Here is a 15,584-nt window from a genome sequence, read left to right as displayed (position 1 = left end):
TGTGGCTGTCAGCATTTTCGGGATCACTCACTATGCGACCTAACATCTGGAAGTGATGAGTGCTCTCGAACTCTGCAGGCTTCACTGGGAATTGAATGTAGTTTTGAGTACACTTGCCCCCACCCAGAAATTGGTCAACACCTTGCAAGGTTGGGCCCTGTGCAGCATTGACACTATCAACGTTATTCTATACCAGCCGCAAATGATGTTACCTACCAAGCTGAATTCAGCTCGTCTCAGCCATGTAAGGTAGCCTTTTCGGACGATAATAAACTTGTTTTCGATTCCTACCCAGAACTGTAAAAGAAATGCAGGGTTGTTAAGCAGCTGCAATATAGGTGCTGATGGTCTGCACTCAACTTAGGATTGTGGAGTTGGAAAAGGGGCCATAGGGTCATCTAGTCCAACTCGCTGCAATGCAGGAATCACAGGTAGCAATTGGTGTAATGAAAGTTGTGCAGGCTTGTTCTATACCTGTGTTGTAGCATATTAAGTTTTCTTTCGATATTCAGAAGTTAGGATACAATTCCCCTCCCCCACTTCTCTCCTTCCTTTCCCCCTTATTCTTTTGGAGAAATTGCCACTGGCTACAGAAGAGTCATGTATGACTATCTGAAATTCCAAGCCTCAAATTTCCTGCAGCAAATGGGACAACACTGGAGCACACCATTTAAGGACAGCATAATAAGACACAATATTTGTGAAAAAAGCATTTTAGATTACTTTTTCCCCATAAGCTTCTGCAGACAGGTTTTTTTGGTGTGTGTGCAGTTTCACACACTCCATGAAAATACAGCATTTCATGAGACGTTTAATCCTTAACTGTGTATTTAATGAGTTTCATACAATGAACACTTAATATTATTTTAGTTTTGTGTCAACACAAAGCACATTGGTTTGTTTTCACAAGATATAAAATCTTGCCGTCCTCCCATATCGGATCCTCCTGCAAGATAATTGACCACAATGCGAGTTACAGCCAGAAGCCTAAAATCAACGTTGAGGGCAAATAATGAAAGGAAATGTCAAATATTTCACAATAGTGCTTTCATATAATAAGAATGCTCATAAAGGACCCAAGCCTGTTGAATTATTTGGAATTTGTCTGCTGACTTGAGTGGGTTTTTTTGTCAGCCTCAAGAGGAGAACTGAGTTATGTTGGTCCAGTTAGTCATCTTGGCTCTAATCCAAGACTCGAAAGATACAGTGCAAGTAGACCCAGACAGGCTGTTCATTCAGCGGTCTTCTATGCCAACCACAAATCTCTTTTTAGCCCCCCCATGTTAGCAGTCTGCTTGTCGGTTCAGTGGAGGAAGGTATTCTGGTTGTGTGAACGAAATTTTGAGGCTGAGGCCTTCCTGATATTGTTGGACTACAACTACCGTCACCCATGCCTGTTGTCTATGCTGACTGGCAGGGGTGGAGGAAGGGGGGTGCAGTGGGGGCGGGCCGCCCTGGGTGTCCTTGCTGAGGGGGGTGACATTGGCAGCATTCCCCCTTCCCCCTTCGTTTTGACAGCTGGGAGAGGGTTGGGAGTAGCGGGCGTACAGTGCACAGAATGTCCGCCATTGGTGGCTTGCTCTGTCTATTAGGGTGTCTCTCTCTGCCCCGGCTGCAGGGCGTGCGCACCACTCTTTGCACCCAAGTGGCTATCCTGCGCCTGGGAGGGCACCCTCCACCCCCCTCAGGAGCGCCCCCGCCCTGGGCAGCATGGGCATATGTTCCACTGCTGCTGACTGGGGCTGATGGAAGTTGGGAGTCCACAATATGGTGGCAGATTAACCCCTCCCGACTCTAGAAAGATGCTTGGTATAGCGCTTGGTATTTGTGGCCAATTGGTGTACCCCAAATTCAAGGCTATCAATAGCATATCTACCATTACCAGTTTAACCAGAATATGGGTGACACCATTTGGCCATTGTATATGCTGGGCATTTTCCTTTTTTATATCTTAAAAAAAATCATTTTTATTAAGTTTCCCATTTTAACAATCCAATCAAATCACATTGAATGTTCCAAATTATACAAATACATATCAAATAGTCCAAATATTCTGCCTAAATTATAATTTTTTTTGTTGGGACTTCCCATGCTTCATGTTCGGGGGGGGGGGGCTCTGATCATGTCATATCTCTGCTGCCTTGAGTAGTCTTTCCAATAGTTCCTTTAAAATTTGCTGGGCATTTTCCATTCCATTATATCAAGGCTGAACAATATATGAGGCAGGCACTTCGGTGGTGCAATTAAACTGACTGAAGCTAATGCAGAGCTTATACCAGCAAATACTAGTTAGACCCTATCCTTCTCAGTCCACCACTGCTACCACAAATCTGGGGCAAAGTAAATTTTAGAAGGTTGTGATACTTGAGCTACACATGCTTGGTGATGTTTTTATTTTAGAGGGCTAGAGGGTGTTTTTCTCACTTTCTAGTGATTGCTGTGAATATGAGAACAAGCTGGAAAGAACTGAACCTTACCTTGATCAGCATGGCTCAGGTCAGTGAAATATTATTTGCTGACTAGATACATTCTGTCAAGTGTTTGTGGTTTGTTTGATTTTAAAGCGCCAAGTTTCTTCTTCCATAGAAAATATACATCTTGTGGCATTCTTAACTCTGACCCCCCCCCCATTTATGGGTGTTTGTGGTTTAGGTGAGTAGGTTGAGCAGCATTCCTTGGCGTCTCAGCTTTCCCCCACCTGAAGATAAGCAAGTCTTTAGTCCTTGTAGAACTTGAGATACGATGCAAAAAATGCAAACTTCATTACCTTAATTTGATTTCTGAGAAACCAGCCTGCACCCACCTTTCAGCATTTTCAGCCAGTCAATGAAGTCCAAGCTATGCCTGACGTGTAAGGAAGCATATCTTCTCAAGCGAAGGCTAGAGTTGAAACACCCATTGCTGGAGCCTAAATTATCTGAAGTTATATTTTGAGTTAATAGGGTATTTCCCATGCAATATGATGGTGAGTTAACCGTGAGAAAATAGCATCTCATTTATTCAGAACTTTGATTATGTGCATGTTTTTGGTTGTCTGGCAACTATTCAGATTTGGCTTTTGGTTTTGAGACAAAAATGGAAGGGTCTCATTCTGGTACAGGGAGAGAAACAAAATAACACAAATCATGCTCAATCAAAGGGTAGGTGTTGATTTTGTAAATAAGGAGAGATTTGTCTGTATAACCACAATACATAGTTCCAAACTTCCCTCAAAACCACTGGTTGGGAGGCATTCATTTTGTCATACGCATTAATTCAGTCGGCACATTACAATGTTAAACTAAATGACATTATTACAAAGCTGTGCTAAGAAGTGTTGACAGGTCCATATGGTAATTTTACAATGTATAATGAACACAGACTCCTTTCTTGCAGAAATTTATAGTTCAAATCTATACCCAGGATATCCAGTTTTATTTCCAGAAACTTAAATTGACTTATTACGATGTAGTGAATGTATAAATTAGTTCCAGTAGTTAAACTGAAACATTTCCCTACAGACTCAATTAGATTCATTAATCTACGGTGTAGACCTGTAAACGGTCCATTGTTCTTTCTCCACTCCCCAAAATGTCAAAAACTATTTCCCAAAGTATAAAATATTTTTCTTCCAAAATTATTTTAAATGGAAATAATTGTTAAATATTTTTAAATCCCAGACCCACACATTTCTAATTGCATCACCCATTTTTTTTCCCACTAGAAGAGGGGGAAAAAACTGTAGCTAGCTCTTGCCTGATAATTTAGTGGGATACTGGCTTGTTTCAGTGTTCCATTAAACTTCAGGTGTACCATCTTCTCTCTCTTTTTAAGGATCAATTTCCATGTGCACTGCGAGGAATAAATCAGCTGGAAAAGACTCCTGCTGTTTTCATAACCTGCGGCATATATATCGTTACAAACCTTGGCATGTGATTGGACAGAGGTAACAGGAAGGCAAAGGGATTAGCCAATCGCAAGACTGGGAAGAGTCTGAGTTTAGGGAAAGCTGCTTTGCACATTTTAGAGTTCTTTCCACTTCCATGAGTGAGGGGAGAATACAGGAGTGCAAACAATTTCTAGGGAGCCAGAAGATTTCTTAGGAGCCATATAGGTGAAAAATCCTGCTTCCTGTAGTAGAAAGTCAGATTCCGTTTTCTAGGGTACGAGTAGCTAGTGGGTGCCTGGATTTCTACATCCCTGTTATAAACTATATCTCAAATCTTTTTTGTTGTTTAGTCGTTTATTCGTGTCTGACTCTTCGTGACCCCATGGACCAGAGCACGCCAGGCACTCCTGTCTTTCACTGGCTCCAGCAGTTTGGTCAAACTCATGCTGGTAGCATCAAGAACACTATACAACCATCTCGTCCTCTGCCGTCCCCTTCTCCTAGTGCCCTCCATCTTTCCCAACATCAGGGTCTTTTCCAGGGAGTCTTCTCTTCTCATGAGGTGGCCAAAGTATTGGAGCCTCAGCTTCAGGATCTGTCCTTCCAGTGAGCACTCAGGGTTGATTTCCTTAAAAATGGATAGGTTTCTCAAATTTATTTTCACTTTATCACAATCTTATTCCCTGATGTTTTCAAGGAGTCTTCATTCTTCATTCACATCTCCTAACTTTGTAGATTTCAGCAGGGGTGGGCAATCAGCACAGTGTGAGTGGATGAATGTGTTTAAAATTCCACATTTGGGCAATCCCTTTATACGGCCAACCAAAATGTCACAGAATCATATGCAAGCTTTTAAGCTTTCCAGAGCTCTTCAACAGGCTAGATGGCAAGCAAAAGGAAAAATAAAAAGGGTGGGGAGGAGAATACATATATTTGGCTGGTGGTGCGACCACCTCTGTCTGCATTTTGTAAGGGGCTTATGATGAAGTGAGGGAAGAGGCAACAAACATTCAAAAGGGTGTTTTTGTTTTAGATATTGCTCAGATATCATGTTGCCTAGAGGTGTCTTAAGAAGCAGAAACATACAATAATGATTCCCCTTTCTATGCAAAAACAAGAACCAGCCATTCTTTTTTAAAAAAACAACACAAAAAACTAGTATGACCTTAAATTAATCTCTATCTTTGTGAATACAAGAACAATTTGTTGTTTTCCGGTTGTCCAATTCCAAACTTGTGTGTATCACTTAAGAATGGCAGACAAGCCTGGGTAACAGCTGGTTTTTGTGTTAATGTAGCTAGAGGGACAGTTGTTACATGTATGTATCTTTCTGCTTTAACGATATGCAGCCCGATACCTGAATAGCATCTAATACAGCCCCATTTTTTTTATAAAATAGAACATTATTTTCACAATTAATGTGTAGTACATACATCAGCTATGAAAACAGCCCCATTTGAATGTTAGTTGCCTCGTCGTACAAAATTCTGACAGAGATAGCTTCACCCACCCATACCTTTTCATATTTGCTTACCATCTAGCAGATCAAGAGTTCTGGAGAAATCAGAAGCTTAACAAACAAATGTCCTAATGTGATGGCTTCAGTTCCAGCTTGCTCACCCTCATCCATCTGAGTAACACTTCCTTCTTCAGAAGTTAGGCATCCTTTGTGAGATGAGTAGATAGCAAAGAGGTGGAAGATACTGTAACCTGCATACTAGTGACACTTCAGTCCAAATCTTTAGAGGAATTATCCTAGTGGTTGCTGCAGCCAATATCCATCAGCTCTTAGTTTACCCATTACAATTTGCTCATAGGAACATACACTTAATAATGATGATTAAATAAATAAATAATTTTTATTATTTATACCCAACTCATTTGGCTGGGTTGCCCAAGACACTTTAGGCTCTCTAAGTACCAATTGAGCCAACTCTTAGAAATTTATTTGCCTTTAATAATTTGTAGCCTGGTTTTATTTGAATTTCTTGAAAGCAAATCTTACCAGGTTTAGTTCTCACCATGCCTAAGACTTATCCTATGCACACTTGGGAATAAACCCAATTGCACAGCAGCATTAATTGCTGAGTAGACAAGACTGGGCTACATGGCTCCCCCTTAAAAATGTATGCAAAGATGTTTCTGCACTTATTTTTCAAATTCTTGGTTCTAATGCTGCCTGCAAAACAGTTCCTATTTATCTCAAGTATTTTCCAGATTACTTGCCTTAGCAGTTTCTCCCGCAATCTCCCCATTGTAACTTTCAAGCAGACTCTGCAAATAAGAAGCCTCAGCATGTGAATATTGACTTTCTTTCTGTATCCACTAGGCAGATACAGGCATGAAGAACATACCGTGAGATGAGATGACTCAGAGTTTCAGATGCTGTATTAATGTTTTCCAGTTGGAGCAACAGTTGGAGTGAACTCTCTCCATTGTTATTTTAATCCACATATCTATTCATCTAAATATTTAAGACTATGATCCTATAAACAGTGAGTAAGCCCTGTTGAACTTAATACACTTTTTTTAAAAAGTAGATATGTATAGGACTGTGTTGGTGTAAGTGTACTTCTTAAAGTTGGAGTAATAGGACAGGCCACTAAACCAACCTTCCACAACCTGGTTCCCTCTGACTTGGTGGCTTCCATAGGCGTCCTCTCATGCCAAAGATTGTGGGTCCCCACAATGTAATGCAGAAGTGTGACATCACACGCACATATGCTCCTTCGTGTGCCGCCTCCTCGAGAGGTCTGGAGGGTGGCAACACAAGAACGGGCCTTCTCTGCACCGGCTCCCCATTTGTGGAATGCTCTCCCCAGGGAAGTTCGCCTGATGCCTTCATTATACACTTTTAGGTGCCAGGCAAAAATGTTCCTTTTTAACCAGGCCTTTGATTGATCTGATTTACATCCTATGCCCTTTAAAAAAAAATTATATTTTTTTGGGTTGGGCGGGCTATTGGGTTGTTTTTATTTTTATTATGGATTTTGTGGTTCTATATCTTGATTTTATTCTATGAACCGCCCTGAGACACCTGGGTATAGAGCGATATATAAATCCAATTAATAATAATAATAATAATAATAATAATAATAATAATAATAATGTGTTTTTTTTCTTTAAAATGTTTAGGGAGTCCTCTCATTTTGACTCAAGAAAACCACCTTTTTATAGTTCAAATCGGGGAAAATAAATACAGTAAATGGACAAAAGTACAAAGATTCACAAAATGTTTAGGGGTATGCATACCCCTGTGTTCCCCGGAAAAAAACCAATGATAATAATACATGTGGTGTGTATGAGGTCACACACACCAGACAGCAGGGGCGGCAACACTTCTTCCTCCCCCCCCCCTCACAGATCAGGAGGTGGTGGCGAGGCAGAGGCGGACAAGGCGGCTGGTGGCAGTGGCTCTTTCCCTTCCGCCCTCACGGACCCGGAGGTGACGGTGGTGGAGGAGCAAGCAGAGACAGACATGGCAGCTCCTTTTTCACATGAAGAGATGGAGACAGAGGCTCCCACAAATAAATTATTATGGATGCCGAGGCACTCACAGCCCCCTAGAGTTGGCACCAGGGATTAAAAGGTAGCCCCACATAGAGCATGCTGTTGTGATCCAAAATGGGTGTAACAAGGGCGTGTGCTATTGTGGTCAAATCAGACATCTCAAGGAATGGGCGTAGCTGATGTGCTAGATTTAGCTGTGCGAATGCACTCCTCTCCACCACCTCAGGGCTGAGTCCAGGAGCAAGTCCAAGATAAAAGGAACAACGGTATTTCCGGGTGGAATAGATATGAAGGAGATAAAGAGAACAAAGTTATAAGTTCAGAAATATATGACCAACCAGAGATCGTTCATTAATGTCAAGATTCAAGACTCAGACTTCAGAGTACCAATGTGTAGAAGATGCATAATTACTGGGTGATCAGAAAGCACCTCTGCACCTCTCTTTTATGTTTCACATATAGAAATGCACAGCCCAGGGCAGGCTTGCTTGAACCTCTTACCTCCTCCATTTTTTAAATACAAGACGCTCAGTATTTTACATTTTGTCATCCCCGGGCAGAAGCTTCAACCAGGTTCGAGTATGTAAGACTCCACGCCCGGAGTTTTTGTTATCTGCATAAATGGGGACATGTATCAAAGGAAGAAATTCATTTTCACTTTGAGCTTAGCTGGGATTTGAATCCTACTCATTTTCTATGTATTGCTCTACATCTTGTTTCTTCTCTTACCAAAGCTCTCGTCCTGAATATAAACTACTGCTAAGCAATCACACTCTGATTCGTTTCATTAACCCACAATTTATGAAATTTGAGATACAGAATTTATGTTGCTATTTTTCAGGATATTGTGCTTTGTAGTTGTCACCTGGGGAATTTCCGGCGCTTTTTCTGCCCTTTTGCCATTTTCTGACAACTTTCTTTGCTTAGCAGTTAAAGCTGCATTGAACAATAAAGATCTTAAAGATCTGAGTAAGCAGGCATAGGATTGTAGGGCAGGGGCCACATACACTGGTGATTTTACAATAGGGGTAGAAATAATTGATCAGCAATGAAACAGCAGCAACATCATCATCTATTGTTACCAGCTTGTTTTGCCTTTTTGACTGGTGCAGTCAACATTTTATGGGGACTGCATGGTGCTGACACAATCATTGCTACACCACATTTAACAAGGTACAGTGGTACCTCAGGTTACAGACGCTTCAGGTTACAGATGCTCTGCTAACCCAGAAATAGTACCTCAGGTTAAGAACTTTGTTTCAGGATGAGATCAGAAATTGTGTGGTGGCAGTGCAGCGGCAGCAGGAGGTCCCATTAGCTAAAGTGGTACCTCAGGTTAAGAACAGTTTCAGGTTAAGAACGGACCTCCGGAACGAATTAAGTTCTTAACCCGAGTTACCACTGTACAAATATTATCGCCTATGCACTTCTTCCAGATATATAACCATGCCATCAATGCACAAGAAGCAGAAATACCTCAGAGTTGCACTCCATACTAACATTATCTAGTACACCAACAGCAAGCAAATGGAGAGCAATGGTATCGATAGCAATTACAGTACAGTGGTACCTCAGGTTAAGTACTTAATTTGTTTCGGAGTTCTGTACTTAACCTGAAACTGTTCTTAACCTGAAGCACCACTTTAGCTAATGGGGCCTCCTCCTGCTGCTGCACTGCCGCCACACAATTTCTGTTCTCATCCTGAAGCAAAGTTCTTAACCTGAAGCACTATTTCTGGGTTAGCGGAGTCTGTAACCTGAAGCGTATGTAACCTGAGGTACCACTGTAATTGTAATTCCAGTGGTAATACAACCAAAGAGGAAAATTACATGAAGAAACTGACATACTAAAAGCATTGGTTTGAAGGAACATCACACAGCAACTTTGCTGAAGCTAAGTGGGTCTGGATCTGGTCAGTTCCTTGATGAGAGATCACCAGGGAATCCCAGAGACACTATCTTGCCATCATGGAAGAATGATGCATGATACGAAAGTCAAGTGTGTATACAAAGATCTTAGAAGAGTCTTGAAAAGAATAAGAAAATTAGAAAGCCCAAGTGGTTCAATGAACTGCCCCAAAATGCATTCTGACTGGTTGATGTGTGTCCTGTCCTGTCACCAGCTTTCATAATGGATGCCTACCTATTCCTTTGGGTGTGTGGTTGTTGCAGATCCTCACACTCAATCACCACCAGCGGGCGGCCAGAATGCACATGGCCAGGTGACTGTTGGGGAAATTCCCCTGGCCACCCAGGTAGCCGGCTGGAGTTCCCACCAGTTCCTGCCTTTTAAATTGGCCAATGAGAGTCCTGCTCTGGAGGGTGTGCCTCACTGTTTGAAAGGCCATTGGCTGCCCGGCTGCCTCGGCAGCTTTGTCAGAACCACATACAAAGCACATCAGGTCACATGAGGCAATGGAGTTGCCCTCGAGATCTCTAAGGCTTGTCAAAGGATTGGGGGAGGGCAGGACACAAAGAATGATGTGTTCACTTCAAACATATACCAAATTTAAGGGGATATTTGACCAATATATAGGATGCTAGCTATTTTTCATCAGAATGACAGGTTTACTTCTTTGTATCTGATGGAAGGAATTCGTCTCATCTCCCTGTGCATCCCCTGCCCTCTCCAAAACTACAGTGGTACCTCTGGTTATGAACTTAATTCGTTCCGAAGGTCCGGTCTTAACCTGAGATACCACTTTAGCTAATGGGGCCTCCAGCTGCTGCCGCACCACCACCACACGATTTCTGTTCTCATCCTGAGGTAAAGTTCTTAACCCGAGGTACTACTTCTGGGTTAGCGGAGTCTGTAACATGCAGTGTTTGTAACCTGAGGTGTTTGTAACCCAAGGTACCACTGTAAATACAACCTTCACCAATCACATGACCTCCAGATATTTGGGGCTACAAATCTCCTCAGCTGCAGCCAGCATGTGCTGGCTGGGCTGATGCAGTTGTAGTCCAAAAACATCTGGAGGGGTCAGGTTGGGGAAGGCCAATTTAATAGTTAGCAGTTGGTCTAGATGTATTATTACTGAAGTTTCATAAAGGACCCTTTCACAAGTACTCTTTCTGAATTATTTCTTGAAACCAGAGGTTTGGAGACTCTGGTGTGAAAGGAAAAAGTGTTACGGATGTCACCTTTTAAGTTAGCCAGTGGATTAAATGATTCTAATATCTGGCATAATGACATTCTGTATGGCCTAGATCACATTTGTGATAGTACATCTGACACCGTTGTAAACCCTGGAAGAATAAGGCTAAGAGAATAGCTTGCCTCCCCACCCCTTTAGCTTTAAACACATTACAGTTGTGAGTGTAAATCACTTGTCAGTCTATGGCAAATGTAACAGTGTTATAATCTGAGTTAGGGGGAAAGGAAATAAAGTATAGATAATCTTTTTGGCCATATTCCTGGCACCATCATACATTGGAGACTGACAGGTCCTTCACTTGAGTGACAGGTGTCCTTTGAAATGCCTGTGAATCAGTATCTGTACAGACTGTTGAAATGCATATTTCCATCCTTATCGTAAAGGAATGGATGGGCAAGATAGGTGCTGTTAACATTGCAAATAGCTCCAGAATTATTCATTGTCAGCTCCAGGCAAAGAATAGGGGGAAAGTTTTATTATTCACCACGCACAATAGCAGGATGCTTAATGATTCTCAGTTACCCTGGCAGAATTGTCTGTCGACTTCAGGCACTAGCAATGGGTGACACAGGTCTGGCCAAGTGTTAGAGCAAGATCATACGTTCTGGTCCCATTTTAATTTCTAATACATTAATCTTTCCCTCACAGATGCACAATGAATATTCCACAGTCTCTTGTTTGTCAGAAGCTGTCTGGCTTTCATCTATTCAGGTGGTTTCATTGACTGTGAAAGCTTGCTTAAAAGGCCTGATCAGTCAATGACAACTGTCTCACAATAGCAGTGCGTAATGCTTCCTTTTTTTCTTTTCAGGCATCTGATAGACAACTTTGACACCTGATCTCTGGGGACCTCAGAGAGTCACTCAGAGTTCTTAAGAGACTTCCCTTACTTTATCATTCCAGAAAGAATTGTCACAGGTGAATGTATCGCACTTTCGCAGGAGCTGAACTCGACACCCTCCTCCCAAATCTATTTCATTTGTGCCGGTAGGTTCCCCCCCAACCCCGGAATTAAAATGGATTAAGTTGGCTTAATGCTGTTTTACAAGCAAGCTGCAAGCGCCACACTATTCATTTTTAATTTTAATCCTTTGTCTTAGCCTGTTAATTGCAATTGTTTTAAGTCCATTATCCCAAGGTGCACATTGTTGCTAGATGGATCCAAATGCTTGTAAGCTTTGTCCTTACTTTTGCAAATACTGACCCTTGAATTGTTAACTTAGTCGATGTCAGTGCATAACACCAGACTTGGGTGATTCATGCTTTAATTTTTATTTTTTTTAAAAAAACCTTCTTGTGCCTAATTAAGTAATAATCAGGGAGCAGGGAGTGTAGCAGAATTAATGTACCCCTAAGATTTTTTTGTTTTTTTGTTTTTTTTTAACAGATGAAATGTCGTGGTGATGCCGGTGAAACACATTAGTATTTCAGCTTATACTGGGCTGGGAATTCTCTAACTGCACTGTAAAGTACAGGTATTTTAAAAAGTTTACAGATTCAGCACCTCCTTCCTGGGCACCCCTTCCCCCCTTTGCTGTCTATACTTGAGTTACAAACCAGACTGCCATATCTGAGGAGAGCACAAAACAACAGGAGCCCATGGGGAGAGGCAGGAACTGACAAATTGCCTTTTGTTTGACTAGGGATGCTCCCTTCACATTTATTTCACTGAAATCTGCAGTGGAACCACCTGCGGCAAATTGCAGAGTGCTCAGCGTTCATCAGGCTCTGGATGTGATCTGCATCCCATCTGCTTATGAGTGTATTACAACTGGTCTGGCAATTTAATTCTAGGTTCAAGGGTGTACTTTTCATTGGGACCACAGCCTATACACACAGGGGACTTAACTCTTCCCTCCCTAGTTGTGATCCCATATAAGCCACTTGCTGTATTGCGATTAGCAATTGCAGAGAAACTTCATAGTGGTAGCAATGGGAGATTATTATTATTTCTTTCATTGACCATTACCGGGAAAGGATATTTCCATCAGAGTCACAGCTTGGTAGGGAAGAGTTAAACTGCTTCCCCATTGGAAGTTCCTACATAGACCTAGGATTATTATTTTAAAAAACCTCAACTCGGCTGCCAGCCATTCCATTTACATAATACGTAGTCCCAGTTCATGGGATTCTGGGAAACTTCTTTGGGGGTGGGGGGAACACCCCATAGCTTATACAGTATTTTTAACCCAGCAATTGAGTTTAACTTTGTTTCCCCAAAAACAACTCTATTGAGAAGCAAAGTTTTCATATTGGCATGCGAATGAGTTTTCTGGTTTAATTTCATTTAGAATTTGTATGTACCACACATTAGTACTAGTCGGAGAGTGTGAACAACAACTGGAGTTGTTCCCTGTATAAAACGGTGTTTCCTTCAAGCCCCCTTTTGGGTAGATCTCCCTTCCAGTCCACCTCTTCATTTGACTTGACTTCCCTTTCCCCTTCATCCTTGCCTTTTTGCTTCTTGAAATTGCCCAGAAGCAGAAGCTCTAAAATACAAAGGTGTTCTTTTGGCATTTCCGGCCTGACTGGAAGCAGGAAGTCCTGTGCTTCAAGAAAGGAAATCAATTCTTGTGAGATTGCCAGCTCAGTTTTGCAGACCCAAGAGGATTGGATCGTTCTAATAAGGGCCTGATAATCCTTTTGCTGAAAGAGGCTGTGAACCTTTCACTAATTAGTGTAGCTATTAATACAGTATCATGTCACAAAGCTATAGAACTGAAACTCTGGGACTATGATTGGATGATATATGTACGTAACAGAATTGTGCTAAATTCCCAAAAGAGTTCTATTCTAGACTTTAGTGGTGGGTGGGTGGATTGCCTTCTAAGCCAAGAGAACTATGCAACCATCCACATTCTGGTTTATATCTTAAGCTTCAAAGTCTACCTCTTTATCAAAAGGTTATTGTAAGTCAACAGTGGTGTAACTGCATCCCTCCAGAAGATCTTGGACTCAAATTCCAGTCTCCCCAGCCAGCCTGGGAGTTTTATCAGCCAACCCTGTTTTAAGTTGATGAGATGATAGAAAGAATGGTTCTGGGATTTCCACATGTTGTGGTGTTTGTCCATACTCATAAGCCAACCACATCTGAGATCAGAGGACACGTTTTACTCTAGACCATATTGGTACTGCCTTCTCCTTTCATTTAGGTCTGGTTCAAGTCCTCCCCCCCCCCCAATCCATCCAGTGCAATTTCCTCTACAGGCACAGAATGGATGTGATGCTATCGCCTCTCTGCTTATTGTACACAGTGACCAAAATTGTGGAGGCTGACCTGCAGATGACCCATATTTAGGTTGTCCTTTCTTATATTATGGGAACTAGACAATGGATTTTACTTCCTCTCTTATAATACTACGGGGCTAGCACCAACCACAGTTACGGAAGCACGTTTGTGAGTGAAAGCATAATAAATATAGGTTTGGATGAACCCTTTTTACACAACATGTTTAGCCAACACCTTGAATGGGTAACAGAGCAATCCAGAGCAATCCATCTGTCCTGCATGCCACCCTGCCACCAACCCCAGCTACACGCTTCCCCTGGCAGACAATCATAGCACATTCTGCAGTATATTCAGCAATCTGCTCAGGGATGACAGTGGGAGGGAATCTAAATGGCTTCACCGAATCCTATGAAGATCCTCCTAAACATGGCTGCTTGGACAGGAGGGAATGGATTGTGGATGCACATATTTAACTGTTGACTTCATTCCAGTCCAACCAATCCTTGAGTCTGTTCTAAAATGGTTGGACATAGAGTATTTCGGATATGATCAGGCAGCCATTACTTTTTGAAATATGGCAACCCTAGGATATGATCAACCAATCATTGGTGCATGGTGGTTTTTCCTCCCTTGTGACTTCTTCCCTTGGTACTCTGAGGATGCCTAAACTCAGCCTTCGTATTGCATGGTTTGTCTGTCCAAATCTGTGCCTGGATGAGAACAGTATAGAGAAAATCCACTGGAAATGGCAACCAGGCCCCATAAACTCACTCTCAGTTACAATGACTTTGCCCATTAAATTTTGCCATGTGACAGCAGAGCCATATTTAATACATGGTGGTTTATTGTTCTATTCAGTTGTGAGCTGGTGCACCATAGTGTCTAAGAGTCTGTGCTACAAATCAGGATGTCTCCCCCTCTTTTATACCTCTTTTTGCTATGAATTTAGTACGTGGTCTGAATTGTCTCTCAGGATCTACCACCCCTCCCATGGCCCTCTGCCCTGCAATATAGAGATAACAATACCTACTTTACAGGGTTGTTAGGAGGATCACAACAATGCATTATGATCTAGTTCTCACAACATGGTAAGCCAGACTATGGCTGACTAAGACGTTTGTTGTTAGTCTCAGGGCTTTCAACAATGCATTCCTCAAATTCTTGAGCACCCCTTTCTATATGCTGGGTCTTTTGTTTTGCCAAAGTTTGTGTTCCTTTTAATTTTCCTCCTTTGCACAATACTTTTGCATTTTGAAGGAAGCCTTCTTGCCTCTCGTAGCTGCTATGACTCTGATACACAAGCATCAAGTTGTACTGAGATGTGGTTTAGCGGGTATGGTAGGGGATAGGAAGATTTGCAAAGGAGAAGGCCATTGACAATACCATGGTCTTAAGAATGTGCATGGAGAAAAGAAAGACCTGCCCTGATCTACATGTCGTGCAAGCTTCCAGGGTTTGGGAATAAGGCACAGTGGGAACTGTAGTGGCTTTATTATATATGCCTATCTACTCACATCTACAACCTGAGTCTATGATGGAGAGGTTCACAGCATTAGCACACCAAGAAGGTCTTGCTTCTCCCATAGCCCAAAGCCTTAGATTCAAGAAGAAATCAGCCATGGCTCTCTCTGTGCCCTTTCCATCGCACAACCTTTTTTCTCTCTAGGTCCCATCACATCACAGAACTCTAAGCTCTGGCATTTGTCCTTCTAACTATCTAAGAGCTGGAGGAGAGGCCCAGCCCATTTGCTGTCTGGCACAGAGCCCCTCTTCTTGCTTTCTTAATGACCCATCACTTTTCCTTTGTTTTCATAATGAT

The 15,584-nt window shown here is 42.0% G+C and overlaps 2 long non-coding RNA genes across 3 annotated transcripts in view; one reads left to right on the top strand and one right to left on the bottom strand.

The window, feature by feature from the left end:
• The window catches only part of LOC309380422, a 45,349-nt gene that overhangs the window by 27,076 nt on the left and 2,689 nt on the right, over positions 1–15,584 (top strand). The window contains exons 1-2 of one of the 2 annotated variants that reach the window (XR_014172920.1): positions 6,198–6,363; positions 11,348–11,523. This is a non-coding gene — a long non-coding RNA (uncharacterized lncRNA). Of the gene's footprint in view, positions 1–6,197; positions 6,364–11,347; positions 11,524–15,584 lie in introns of those variants that run through there. The other variant, XR_014172919.1, reaches the window with a different exon arrangement.
• On the bottom strand, positions 824–9,610 carry LOC309380366. Its single transcript, XR_014172882.1, has 4 exons — positions 9,522–9,610; positions 3,736–3,878; positions 2,804–2,865; positions 824–987 (listed from the first exon to the last, which is right to left on the bottom strand). It is a non-coding gene; the product is annotated as an uncharacterized lncRNA (long non-coding RNA).

This window comes from Podarcis melisellensis, assembly GCF_964234715.1.
Source record: "Podarcis melisellensis genome assembly, chromosome: 1".
Lineage (NCBI taxonomy): Eukaryota > Metazoa > Chordata > Lepidosauria > Squamata > Lacertidae > Podarcis > Podarcis melisellensis.
This window is presented reverse-complemented; position numbering and strand designations above follow the sequence as displayed.